The sequence below is a fragment of the Crocuta crocuta genome, unplaced genomic scaffold (genome assembly GCF_008692635.1).
Source record: "Crocuta crocuta isolate KB4526 unplaced genomic scaffold, BGI_CrCroc_1.0 scaffold396, whole genome shotgun sequence".
NCBI classification, from domain to species: Eukaryota; Metazoa; Chordata; class Mammalia; order Carnivora; family Hyaenidae; genus Crocuta; species Crocuta crocuta.
In genome coordinates, this window is record NW_027533259.1 from 3,762,758 (window position 1) to 3,776,485 (window position 13,728).

General features: G+C 39.2%; 1 long non-coding RNA gene across 1 annotated transcript in view; it reads right to left on the minus strand.

The window, feature by feature from the left end:
* Positions 1-13,553, minus strand: part of LOC144217385 (uncharacterized) — a 31,703-nt gene extending 18,150 nt beyond the window's left edge. Inside the window, exon 1 of the long non-coding RNA XR_013330896.1 lies at positions 13,181-13,553. This is a non-coding gene — a long non-coding RNA (uncharacterized LOC144217385). The remainder of the gene's footprint in view (positions 1-13,180) is intronic.
* Between the last annotated feature and the right edge of the window lie 175 nt (positions 13,554-13,728).

Genomic DNA, 13,728 nt, shown 5'->3' on the forward strand with positions numbered 1-13,728 from the left:
GACTAAAATAGAGTTTGGCATATAGTAAGTACTTAATATATGTTTCCTGAACTTAAAGAAAGGCTTACTTTAATACCACAAACATTCCACATTCAGATTTTTCTTCTCAAGAATGGGGTAAGTATTGACTTGGCCTCTCCCATAAGAATAACCACTGGTTTAACCTTCATTGGCTTTATTTAGTTTAACAGTATTTTAAACCATTTTCCCCTGCTTTGGCATTTATACGTGTGGCAAAATCTCTTCATAGACATTTAAATTTAAAAAAATAGAGAAATAGCAAGAAGAAGTTACCTAAGTATTGTTGTATGACCAACATAAAAGTATTTAATGATTTTACTTTCAAAGTATTTGTATGCTTTTAAATAAAAAAGTAATCATAAATAGAAATATTTATGACTTCAGCTAAATGAAGAGATTAGTTGTGTGAAATGAATATTACATTTTAAATCCCAACAATTTTCTAGTAAGAGCCAAAGGAAATCTAATTTCAAATTTCAAACTGTGCCTATTATTATTCAGTTTGCGAGAAAGCTGTGATAACTGGAAGAGTGTTTAAGTATTACATGATAGTCTAAAGGCAAACGAGTCCTGTATGCTAAGCAGAACTATTCGGCTAAAGTCATGAAGCAGCACCTGGTGAAACTCATGAGCAATTAGCAGGAAATGAAACACAGTTACAGGAACATTTTTCACTCTTCCTCATTAAAGCCCTTAAGTTAATAAGATGTGTTCACTGACTCTTCAGCATGCCAAGGCAGTCGTGAGCAAAACCCTTCGCAATCTGGCTCTAGCCCATTTGAGAGACTCTTCTCCTTTTATGGCACTTCATGTCTTTTATACTTGAACTACAATGAAGTTCTTACAGAGAGTAGCACATTGAACATGTCATTCCTTATCTTTTTCCAAATGCTCTTTCCTCAGCCTCAAAAGTCCTTCTGTCTTCTTTGCCTCCTAATTTTTAATTCTGCTTGAACACTGTCTTCTCCAGAATGCTTTTCCCCGTTTCTCCAGACACAGCCGTTGATCTGCCTTTTCTATTTTCAATGTACATATTTCATGCTACCACTGTATTATTTTAACAACCGTGCTATAATTTTATATCTATTTTCTCACTGATATTGTCATGGTGTCCTGGGTACATACAGATACTCACTACTGTTTGTGTATGAATAAATGAGTAAGAAATGAGAGAAGAGTCTTCAATAATGAAGCACCACTGAAAGGCTTATTGGAAACAGATCTTGTGACTAGAAAGTAAGGTTTGCTCCGTGAGGAACAGCATGTGGATGCTCAATAAGTATTTGCTAACTGGGGGCATCTGAAGACTCTTGATATTGGGGTTGTGAGTTCAAGTCTCATGTTGGGTATAGAGATTACTTAAATAAAAACAAACAAAAAATAAGCACCTGCTAACTAAATACCGAATGCACAAGGAAAATAAAAAGCAGACTAATAATTACTTGAAAATAAACTGAAAAAGGGAATTCATAATAGGTAGTAAGTAAGAGAAGCAAGCACCTCTAGCATAAGTGGTAGTATATCAAAGAATGTAGGGGCACCTTGGTGGCTCAGTTGGTTAAGTGTCCGACTTCGGCTCAGGTCATGATCTCACGGTTTGTGGGTTCGAGCCCTGCGTCAGGCTCCGTGCTGACAACTAGCTCAGAGCTTGGAGCTGTTTCAGATTCTGTATCTCCCTCTCTCTCTGACCCTCCTCTGCTCATGCTGTCTCTCTTTCTCTCTCTCTCAGAAATAAATAAAACATTTAAAAAAATGCTTAAGTTTAAAAAATATTTTAAAAAAGAAACTGTAGAAAATGTTATCACTGAATAGCAAAAAAATTTTTTTAATTACTAAAATCTCTCATCATAAACATGACAGATTATCCTGGGAGGCAGAAGAGGCAATGTGAGTTGAGGTAAATATGATTTATATTTTCAATTAGTTATACAGGGGTAACAGGCATTATTAGTATCCCAATAGAAATAATGATGTCCTTCACATCTTCAAAAACATCGGTATCATTTGCCACTAATGTATTTGTGTTTTTCTGTTTTAATGCTTCTACCTGGAGTATCAGAAACAGTATTTAATCCCCAAACTAAGTTATTTATTCATTTATAAGCAAAACACATGATGACTGCATACCTGTAGTGATATTGGTGCTGCATTATTTTAGGCTTATTTCCTATGATATTCATTGAAGCACTTCCCTTGGTATTTACAACTTTTGTGACTCTAACCCCTGTGCCTATGTGCTGACAGTTCACTGTGAAGAAGTTGGAGAGACTGAACATCCTATACTCCTCACACTTGTGACTGTATCAAAGTGATGAGCAACGTACACTGCTAGGATTTGTGAACTCAGATGGCAAGATTAAGACTTCAAGGCAAATTCTACCCAAGTTACAATAACTTTACAAAAACAAAGTTATCCACTTTGGCACTTGGACTTGTCCATCTCTGCTGGCAAGACTGGATATAGCAAATTTTGCCCTGAGGCTTTGTGCCTTGGTATTCAAGGTTTCCAGGTACTAGATTTGTACCTTTTTTTTTTTTTGGTCCTCATCACTAATACATGTTAAAACTCCTAGTGACAATAGTGTAGAACTCAGTATTTTTCAGGCAGTAAAATCTAATATAGAGAAAAGAAAATTAAAATTCTAAGAGCAGGAATTACAAGGGTGCCTGACTGGCTCAGTCGGTGGAGTGAGTGACTTGATCTAAGCATTGTGAGTTTGAGCCCAATGCTGGGTGTGGAGATTACTTAAAAATAAATTCTTAAAAAAAAAAAAAAAAAGAATAGGAATTGCAATGTAGCTTGTGTTAGATTTAAAAGTTAACTAAAAAAGTGGCTATGTATTTGATGGTCCTTTAGTTTAGCTGTTTAATTATACATCTATTTTTCAGTCAAATGGTATAGAAATAGTTATTCATCTGATGGGAATCAGGAAGAGCCAGCACTTGAATCTACGGCAAGATACATGTTACTTCAAGGCTCTGTACATAAATTATACCGAAAAGCTTTTCAAAGCAAAATCTGTAAGACTAAAATAATGAAATGATAATTTTGTGATAGTCACAGCTGTCTAATTTCCTGGTTCTAGGTGCAGTGTTTGCACAAAACTGTTTTCTTCTAACTGTAGGACATGCCCCTTGCCCCTTGGAATCTGTTAGACTTGCTTCAGGATGTTCAGGTTACCCAGACTTTCTCTGGGCAACTGAATTATAAAGTTCCTCTAAAAGCTGAGGCCACTGTTTCTATAGGTCTGTTGGTCTTCCCCGACTCTCCCTGACTAACACTTATTCCTCTAGAAGTAATCATGGCCTATTGTTTTCTGAAAGATAAAAAGCAACAGTGCCCTAAGAAACATGGTATCTTTTTTGAATGACTGTTTTCTGAAGATAGCAATTTAATTGAATGAAACTTCTAAAAAGGCCTGGTTAATGTTTGAATTTAAAATCTGATGCTTTAAAGGGTCAGTCAGCAAGGTGGTGGACTTCGGCTCAGGTCATTATCTCACAGCTCCTGAGTTCGTGGGGCTCTCTGCTGTCAGCACAGAGGCTGCTTTGGGTCCTCTGTCCCCAACCCCCACCCCTCAAAAATAAACATTAAAAATTTTTTTGATGCTTTAAGCTTCTGCTTTCCCTTGCAAGACAGGACACATTAGAAAGAAAACTGCTTTAGAGTCAGAATGAATGTGCCATTCCAGCTCAGCTTTGAAGTGCCTTGGAAAACTTTTCTGAAAGCACGGGACAAAGTGAAATGTCCACAAATAAGAGGCTTGTATGAGGCACTCAGTAAATATTACCCTTCTACCCACAGTAATGGTCTGACAGTGTGGCTACATCTATAAAGCTGAGAATAGTTATTCTGGAGGTGAAATTTTCCTGTTTGAGAAGGAAAGGATATGTGGTAAAAATTATTCACAAATTGGGTACAGGGTTGGTTGTTTAATCCAAACATTCTATGAGTTTATCATTTTTCTTTACACCTTCTTGCCATACCTAGGTTTCATGGTTATAATAGACTTTACCCTCTACCCACCAGACATCAGCTAAAAATGTTCCTTCTTCCCAGAGAGCTAAGTGGAATGACAAAACATGCTTTTAAGAGCTTTACAACGTTGAGTAAGACTCCTGTCATACATCTTAATAGGCTTCCTATCCCTTTCTAAAATGATCTGATGTCCTCTCATATTAAAATTCTAGCAGCAAAATTAACTCCAGAAGAGACATATTTGTGGATGGTTTCTATTTATTCTATAGACCCCTTTTACTCTTTATACCTTCTTTCTGCTTTGTGGTTCCTTCTGGCTCTACACTAAAGCCTTTAAGCAGTGGGCCACTCCCTCACTTATAATTTTTAACTTCGATTTCCTCTACTTTGCTCTCCTTCTGGTGAACTCGAGTATATACTCAAACTGGAAAGAAGATTGTGGTTGAGCAAGTGGTTGGCTCATATTTGTTGGAAAATGATATTACTGGTTAAGAAGAGAGCATTCAATTCATCTAAAATGTTGAATAAAGAAATACATGGGCTGAAAGCTTTCAATCTTGATCATTTACTGTCCTTTCTTTTTTTTCCTTTATCCAAGTTCCAGGCAGAAGAGAAAGGGGGAAGGGAAAACAGGCTAAGTGTCTCTTCCCACCCTTAAAGAGGCTTCCTTAAAGCCTCACCCAAAGACTTCCACCATATCGTTGCTATCTCCAAGAGTAAGGGAGGTTGGGCAGGCTACTTTTTTCTTATTAAGCTAGGTACATTGCAAACTAAATGAAATAAAGGTTCAGTAGTAAGAAGAAGGGGAAAAACATACACTAGCCATCTCTGCCATAGAAATGTTGAGTTTGAGGTGTCTTTGACATACTTGTGGAAGATGCTGAGTAGTTAGGTCACAAACACAGAGGAGCAGTCAGGTTTAGAGATGTTCACTGGGGAGCTGTAACTATAAAGCCAATTTACCAAAGTTATGGCATGTTTGAGATTGGCCAGGAAAAATAATGTGAGGGGGGAAAAATGCATCCTTGAATTGAAACTTGAGGGCCTCTACCACCTAATAATGCTTGAGAAGAGGAGGAACCTGTAAAATACTGTGAGAAAGAACCGAATGATAAATCTGAAATGTTTTTGAGATATCCAACTGAACTGAAAGTGGCTGCTGAATTTAACAGATAATTCTCTCCACTGACTGAGCCACTCAGGCACCCCATTTTTATTTGGTTACTTTTCTATGTGTTTTTAAATTTAAAAAAAATTTTTTTTTGAGAAAGAGAGAGAGAAAGAGAGAGAGACAACTCGTGCAAGGAGGGGAGGGGCAGATAGAGAGGGAGACACAGAATCGGAAGCAGGCCAATAGCTCAGAGCCTGATGCAGGGCTTGCACCCACCAACAGTGAGATCATGACCTGGGGAGAGGGGAAAGTGGGTGATGGGCATTGAGGAGGGCACTTGTTGGGATGAGCATTTGGAGTTGCTGTATGTAAGCCAATTTAACAATAAATTATATTCATAAAAAATAATAATTCAGACTGACTCACTGACTGATTTGTCTATACTGATATGTCCAATAAACATTTGTTGAGTGCTGAACGCATATAAGGCATTTTGCTAGATTCTACAGATACATAGGTGAATCAGAGCGAATAAAAAAAAGATGGTCTGTGTCCTATGGAGCTTACTGTTTACTGAGGGAGATGATAAAAAGTAAACAAATAATTGTAAAGTAATTATAATCTATGATAGGTACTCTGAAAGAAAGAGAATACTGTGATAGAGAATGATGAAAAGAGAACCACCTTCAATTGAATGGTCAAGGAAGAAAGGCTGTAGGGAATCTGCAAGAAGGGTTGCGAGTGGGAAGGAGGAAGCATTCCAGGCAAGGGAAACACTGAGGGCAAAGGGTCTCAGGCAGGAATGGGCAAAGGGTCTCATGATTAAGGAACAGACAGGGGTGCCTGGGTGGCTGACGCAGCATGAGGGGAGTGTGGGATGAGATCTTCAACTATCTTTTCACATGGTATAAAGTAGAAATCAAAATCCTAAAGCAAGAGTTGGTAAACTATCTCTTGCAGTGAAATCTAGCTCGCTTCCTATTTTTATAAAGTTTTACTGAAACATAATCACACCCATTCATTTACATGCTGTCTATGGCTGTTTCTGTGCAACAAACAATATTTGCTACAAAGACTATGTGGTCTGCAAAGCCTAAAATATTTATTACTTGACTCTTTAAAAACAAATTTGCTGGCCCCTGTACTAGACGTGGACTAAATTAGAAATGACAACATGGTAGCTGTAAAGGTCAGGCAGAACCACTAAAGCACAGAACCACTCTTTACAAGCAACAGCTCAAAAGAGAAAGCTACATAAAGATGAGCAGATCAATGTGGTAGAAGCAGAACTTAGAGAAGTCTAAGATGGACTGGTAGAAGAGATGTCTTTAAGGTTAATACAGGGTTGTACAAAGCACAAGGACCTATAGTCAAGGGTGTCAGGCACCTGGACAAGGCCAGAAGATAGTATACTGGCACAGTGAAAATATAGTTCAGCTCAGGAATACTGGAGGGCGTCATGTACAGAGGAACAGATTCTAAGAGGTGCAGCAGGCAGCTCTAAGCACTGGTAACAAACATTTATTATGGCTGGAAATCTGAGTATAAAGTGACCCCTGAACAATAAAGGGACTAGAGGTGCTAACCGTTACCTGTGCAGTCAAAAATCCACATATAACCTTTGACTCCCCAAAGACTTAGCTACTAATAGCCTGCTGTTGACTAGAAGCCTTAACAATAACAATCAATTATTATATATTTGGTATATTGTTTCTATTATATACTGTACTCTTATAATAAAGTAAGCTAGAAAAAATATTAAGAAAATCATAAGGAAAATACATTTATAGCACCGTACTGCATTTACTCAAAAATATCCATGTATAAGTGGACCCATATAGTTGACATTGGTGTCCTTCAAGGGTCAAGCGCATTTAATTAGCATCTATTCCAGCAACTGACAAAGGTAGGGTTGTGAATTAACAAACAAAACTCTCAAAAGCTACCTTACGCAAATTAAGTTGTTCTTTCCTAGATCAGAAGTCAGACTGGGTTACATGACTCACAGATAAGTTTTGTTTGGATTACACAGTTTCTTAGGAAACGTGTAATATCTAGACATTAAAAAGGTCTAGATATTTAGCAAGTAGGCCCACTACATTTCCATATGGAAAGAATCAGTTACTTGAGAAGCAAATATAGCTTGTTGATAAGGCAAGTATTCCTAGTTTTCCACAGTCCTCACCACTTCTTACTAAACTACATTCAGTTTGCCTTAATTTTTCTATCTACCAAGACCACTTTGTATTCAAGTTTGTAGCCCCAGGTCCCCATCTTAACTGTAAAGATCACAAACCTGCACTTTATAGATGTCTTTTCAATATACATTCATTGAACACTGACCATATCCCAGATACTATGCACACAAATATAAATACTGCATTATCTCTGTCAAAGAGGAACTTATGGGTTAAAAGCAGAGACCAATGATCCTATGCAGAATGATGGTGGCACAAAGGAATGCCCAATTGTCACTGACCGGTCAGTGAGCAACACACAAGGGAGATATTTAAACTAAATCTGACAAGGTATGCAGACCTTTATTACTGTATTCCAGGCAGAGGAAACAGAATGCATATGGGGACAGGGAGTGCAACTCTTTTGGCAATTATAGTTCTGAACAGATGAAATAGAGGGAAGCTGTAATAGAGTGAGAAAGACAGTGCTGGGATTATATATCAAGAATGGCTCTTATCTACACTCAAAAGTGTGACTTTTATTCCATATGCAAAAGGGAATTCCTGAAGAGACTGAAGAATAACTGAGTTTACATTTTAAATTTTTTAAATGTTTTTTAACTTATTTCTGAGAGAGAAAGAGAGAGAGAGGCAGCGTGAGCAGGGGAGGGTCAGAGAGAGAGGGAGACAAAGAATCTGAAGCAGGATCCAGGCTCTGAGCTGTCAGCACAGAGCCTGACGCAGGGTTCGAATCCACGAACTGTGAGATCATGACCTGAGCCAAAGTTGGACGCTTTACCGACTGAGTCACCCAGGCTCCCCCTGAGTTTACATTTTAAAGTTTGTTTTTTTTAAAAAAATTTATTTATTTCTGAGAGAGAGAGAGAGAGAGAATCCCAAGCAGGCTCTGCACTTCAGCGTGGATCCCAATGTGGGCCTTGAACCCACAAACCATGAGATCATGACCTGGGCCAAAATCAAGAGTTGGACATTTCATCAACTGAGCCACTGAGGCACCCCCAAATTTACTTTAGAAATACAATTTGGTAGCAGCATGAAGCATAGTTTAGAAGATGGAAGACTGAAGACAGGGACCAGTTAGTAAGGAAATCATTGACAAAACCCAAGCTGACCTGAGGGCTAAAGGCAAGAAGCAGCAGTAAGAAAGGAGAGACAGTGACCAATTGAACGTGGAGGAAGGGAGAAAAAAGAAGTCAAAGATTCCCAAGTCTGTAGCCTGAAGGATAAGGAATGTAGGAGATGAGACGGGGGGGATGGGAATGGGTGGTATGAACTCAGAGGTGTTTGTGGCCACACGGGCGGCAATGTCCACTCGGCATCTGGATAAGAGTCAGTAATCAGATACAAGGTTAAGGCAGGAGGGAAGTCTGGAACTGTCAGCATTTATGAGCTAGCAGAAGACACTGTGATGCATACTATCACATAAAAGTGTGCAAAGTGAGATCAAGAGGAGGGACATACGGCTAACAATCCCAAACATTTAAATGGCAAAGAGGGAACAATGCTCAGGCTTCTCTACAGGGAAGGTATAGATGTTACCAGCAGCATGGAGATGAAGAGAATTAGAGTGTGTGAGGAGCCGAGATGCTAGTAAATGTTTGCTACCAATTACATACTATAGACTCTAGGTTGGAGAGTGAAGAAAGTATAGAAAGGATGGATTACTATAGAACTGCCAGATTTATTGAGAAAATTAAAAAGGAGCAACCAGTTAAATTTAAATTTCAGATAAATAAAGAGCATTTTTGGGGTGCCTGGGTGGTACAGTCAGTTAAGCGTCTGACTTCACTCATTTCGTGATCTCACAGTTCATGGGTTTGAGTCCCATGTTGGCTCTGTGCTGACAGCTTGGAGCCTGGAGCCTGCTTCAGATTCTGTCTCTCTCTTCAACCCTGCCCTGCTCATACTCTGTATCTCTCTCTCTCTCAAAAATAAATAAACATTAAAAAAAATTAGAGGTGCCTGGGTGGCCCAGTGGGTTAAACGTCCGACTTCAGCTCAGGTCATGATCTCATGGTTCAGGAGTTTGAGCCCTGTGTTGGGCTCTGTCCGGAAAGCTCAGGGCCTGAAGCCTGCTTCAGATTCTGTGTCTTCCTCTTTGTCTGCCCTCCCCTTGTACTCTACCTCTCTCTCAAAAATAAACAAACATTAAAATAAAAAAAAATGTTTTTAAAGATTATCTTTTTAGTATAAATACATCCCAAATTCTGTATGGGGCATACTTATGTTAAAAATTTATTCAGTGTTTATCTGAAATCCAAATTTAACTGGGTGTCTTTCCTATATTTTACTTGGCAATCATAATTAAGTAAAAAAGAAAGATCTAGAGTCTGTGAGTACTCTTGAGGTCGAAGGGAAGGAAATGGTATAGAGGAGTGAAGAATGTGAATATTTAAACACTGCAGTTTAGGATTTCAGAGATGGAAGAGTGATGAAAAGGATCAAGGAAGGTCTACTTTGGTATTGAAACAGATGGAAATGCAAGTCCAAGAAGAAACACTGAGGCAAGAATACTTGATGGCTCATTAGTGCAGACACTGAGGTCAACAAAAATGTTGGCTGAAGGGTAGAGGGCATGAACATGAGAAAAGTATCTAAGTCTTCATTAAGTTTGGCAAAAGGATCAGGAAATCAGTGAAGGATGGTACAGCCATACCACAAAAATCTGATAGAAGGGAGGGCTTTTGACATGACACTGAAAGAGTACTAATAACCTGAAACTCTGTGACGTAGAACCGAGGAAGCGATCCCCACATCAGAGAGAAGGAACAAGTTTTCTGTTCTTTTTAGAGAGTGAGTGGAGGAGGGGGAGGAGAGAAGGAGAGAGAGAATCTTAAGTAGGCTCAAGACCAGCATGGAGCCTGATGTGGGGTTTGATGTGAGACCATGACCTGAGATGAAATTAAGAGTCGGACGCTTAACTGACTGAGCCACTCAGGCACCCTGAGAAGGAACAACTTTCAAATGTACAGACTGTGTCCTCAAGGTTGCAAACAAGATGGAGAAGCAGGGTGTATGATGGTATGTTTTCAACAGCGCTTGTTATAGAGGAGAGGATGCAAAGGTGTGGGAAAGATTATCAGTGGGTTGACAACAACAAACAAAAGAAAAAGAAATGGGGATGAAAAGAACAGGAACAAACAAGGAAGGAATATAGTCTTGACGGGGAAGAAAAGGTAGGCTTTAAAAAAATTTTTTTTTAATGTTTTCTTTATTTCTGAGAGAGAGACAACGTGAGCAGAGGAGGGTCAGAGAGAGAGGGAGATACAGCATCTAAAGCAGGCTCCAGGCTCTGAGCTAACTGTCAGCACAGAGCTCGACGCGGGGCTCGAACCCACGAACCAGGAGATCATGACCTGAGCTGAAGTTGGACGCTTAACCGACTGAGCCACCCAGGCGCCCCAAAAAGTAGGCTTTTCTAAACAAGTGAGAACTGGTTTAAGCTGAGATCCAAAGGATGTGACTTCTCACCAGCATCTCATGTTCATCATATCCAAGGTCAAGGAGTAGCCCAAACTTGTCACTTTTCCAATATTTTTTAGCTCAGTGAATGGTAACACTGTCCATCAAGTCATGCAGGTTAGAAATATTGGAGGCATTCATGATACCTGCCTCCATTATGCTCATTATCCAAACCATCACGGAAGCATCAGGTAAAGAGAAAAGCATTCCAGGCAGTGGAAAATACATATGTGATATTTTTAGGCTGAAAGATATTCAAGTGCATTCTAGATATTCTAGTGCACTCTAGAAACTAAAGAGTTTTTACCTTGATACAGAAGAAGGTCCTAGATCATGATATGTCCTGTAGATGATATTAAGGATTTGCTCTTTATACTAAAAGGAATGGAAGCCATTGGCAGGTGGGAAGCAAGGAAAGAGCCATTATCATATTTAGGTTTTGAAAAGAACATTCTGGGTAGAATGGAGAACATATTTGAGAAAATAAGAATATAGGGAGATCACAGAAAAGTTCAGTGTAGTCATCCTGATGAGAGGAGGCAGTACTTTGAGTAGGGTGACAACAATGGATGTGGAGAAGAGTGGATGGTTTCAGTAAGGTAGCAGAGATTAAGCCAACAGGAATCGGTGATAGTGGTGGGAATTCTTTCCTAATGTTATGAGGAATGATCTAATTGAAAGGGAATGGCTGATTACACAGGAGAGAAAACAGTTAATTGAACCCTGATAACACATAACTGAATTACCTGGAAAGATCTTCCTCCAATTGCAAAGTGGAAGGAGTCCAGTGAGATCAAGGGGCCATGTCTGCCCACATGAGAGGACAGACAGAGCTGCTGATTACACATCACTAGCTGCAGATAGTGAAGGATGTGGACATAAGCTTGGACATGTTGAATGCACACATGCATGGTCTCTTCTGGTGTGGTGGGTGAAGAAACTGGGAATGGGAAGAGAATGGGATGCATTGGGATGCATCTGAGAATGCTAGAAATCTGAGAATTCTAAATTTAAATCTGGCCTTCCAGATCATTATTTTAGTAGATATGTCAAAGAGTAGAGTAGATTACATTTTTTATTTTTATTTTTTTAAGATTTCATTCTTTAAGTAATCTCTACACCCAACGTGGGACTCAAACTTAACAACCTTGAGATCAAGAGTTGCACGCTCCACTGACTGAGCAGCCAGGTGCCCCAGAATATATATTTTTTATGATAGTTTGTTATCTTGATTTATAACTTAAATATTTAGACACATAGTATGTGAGCCTCTAAGCCACACTTGCCCAAGCTCTGCAAATTTAAGGTTAGGACTGGTAAGAATGTATAACAGTATAAAAGACTATATTTAGCGCAAGCAGAAACAAATTCCTGAAGGCCAGAGTACATTGTAGCTGGGCCTTTACAAAGTTAGATGTTCCAGACTTCTAAGTGGGAGAAAAGAAAATAAATGGCACAAGTTTCCAAGTATCCTATTAACATACATAAGAGACACATTTATGCATCTGGAAGGTCAACAATTAAGAGGCTATTCTAATTGCAATGGTTTCAGTGTGACTTTGTAAAAGCTTCTTGAATATGGCAGAAGTTTAGCACATGGAAGAGACCTTAGAGGTAATGAAACTGAATTTACTCCAAAAAAATATAAGTTCTGACAGATAAACCATTGTGACTGAGGTCTCAAAGCTGATGATTTCCAGCCCCATCCTCTCTGTCCACTTTTCTACCAATGTTACTTTTCGTGAAGACATATGCTGACACTCGATTCTAGTCACAAAGTTTTCATTTTCTTTCACTGATATGTATTAAAGGAAGTAAATACTTTCATTATTTAAAAAATTTGAGGCACCTAAAAAAAGGACCATATTAAATTTTGACTCCAAAGTATTCTAAACAAACAAAAAAGGGAAAACGAAAAAAAGTTCCAACTTCATTTGGCCACAAGAATTGGTAATCCTGGAAAGTTACTTTTAAGTGTTTCCCAAAAACTTACAGGTAACTTGGGCTCCTCTTAGGATTTAAGAATATTCTCCGACTGCTCATTTCCTGAATTTGACTACTTTTATTTTTACCTCTGTTCCTTTGACTTGTTAATATCATGTCAGAGTTATAATCTTACAACCGTATTACTGTAACTCATCTCCCCCAATTCCTTACCTTCTAAGCTATAAATCAAAACACACGCTTATACAACATCGAACACTCCGGGTGCTAACCGCTATTTTACAAAAAAAAAAAAAAAAATTAAAAATTAAAAAAATACTTGCTTTTCAAACATCGATAAATGTCACTAACGGAATTTTCTTAGCAAGTTTCAGTTGTAACAGCTGCAATAAAATTAAGGTTTTTACGGGTGTATCATAAAAGTTTAAAAGAAAAACTCTCCGCGGGGTGTGTGGGGGGTCTTACCTTCAAGCTCGGAAGTAATCCGAAAGTTCTGGGTTTGCAGGAAGTTATCTCTCTCAAAGCATTAGAGCTGACGATTTTAGCAACAGTAACGAATCTTGTCGGGACACCAAGTGACTTTTGGTCCCACCCATCCAACTGCCTAAAGAAGGAAGGACTTAATTCCGCATACAATTTTCTCCCCTGAGCTGAGCATCTGCGAAACTCGGCTATCTGAGAGCGAAGACACAGGGACGGACCAAAGGGACTCCAAGATAAAAAGGAGGAGAAAGTGATACAAAAACAAAGTAGTCTAAACGGAGACGGGTGCGACCTAGGCCGGGGCAGATTTGGGGGTCCATTCCAAACACAGGACACTGGAGTTCACGCGGGCGACAAGTGAAGACCCTCCCCTTACAGTTCGCTCCGCCAGTAAGCCGCGCCCCGCGGAGCTTTGACCTCCCAAAGTGGTCCGCTTGACAATCCCGCCTCCTAGGCTCCAGATCCGTGCCTTTGGTTGGCTCCCAGAGGGATCCCTCAGCATAGTTCGTCCAATGGAGGGCTTTACCGGT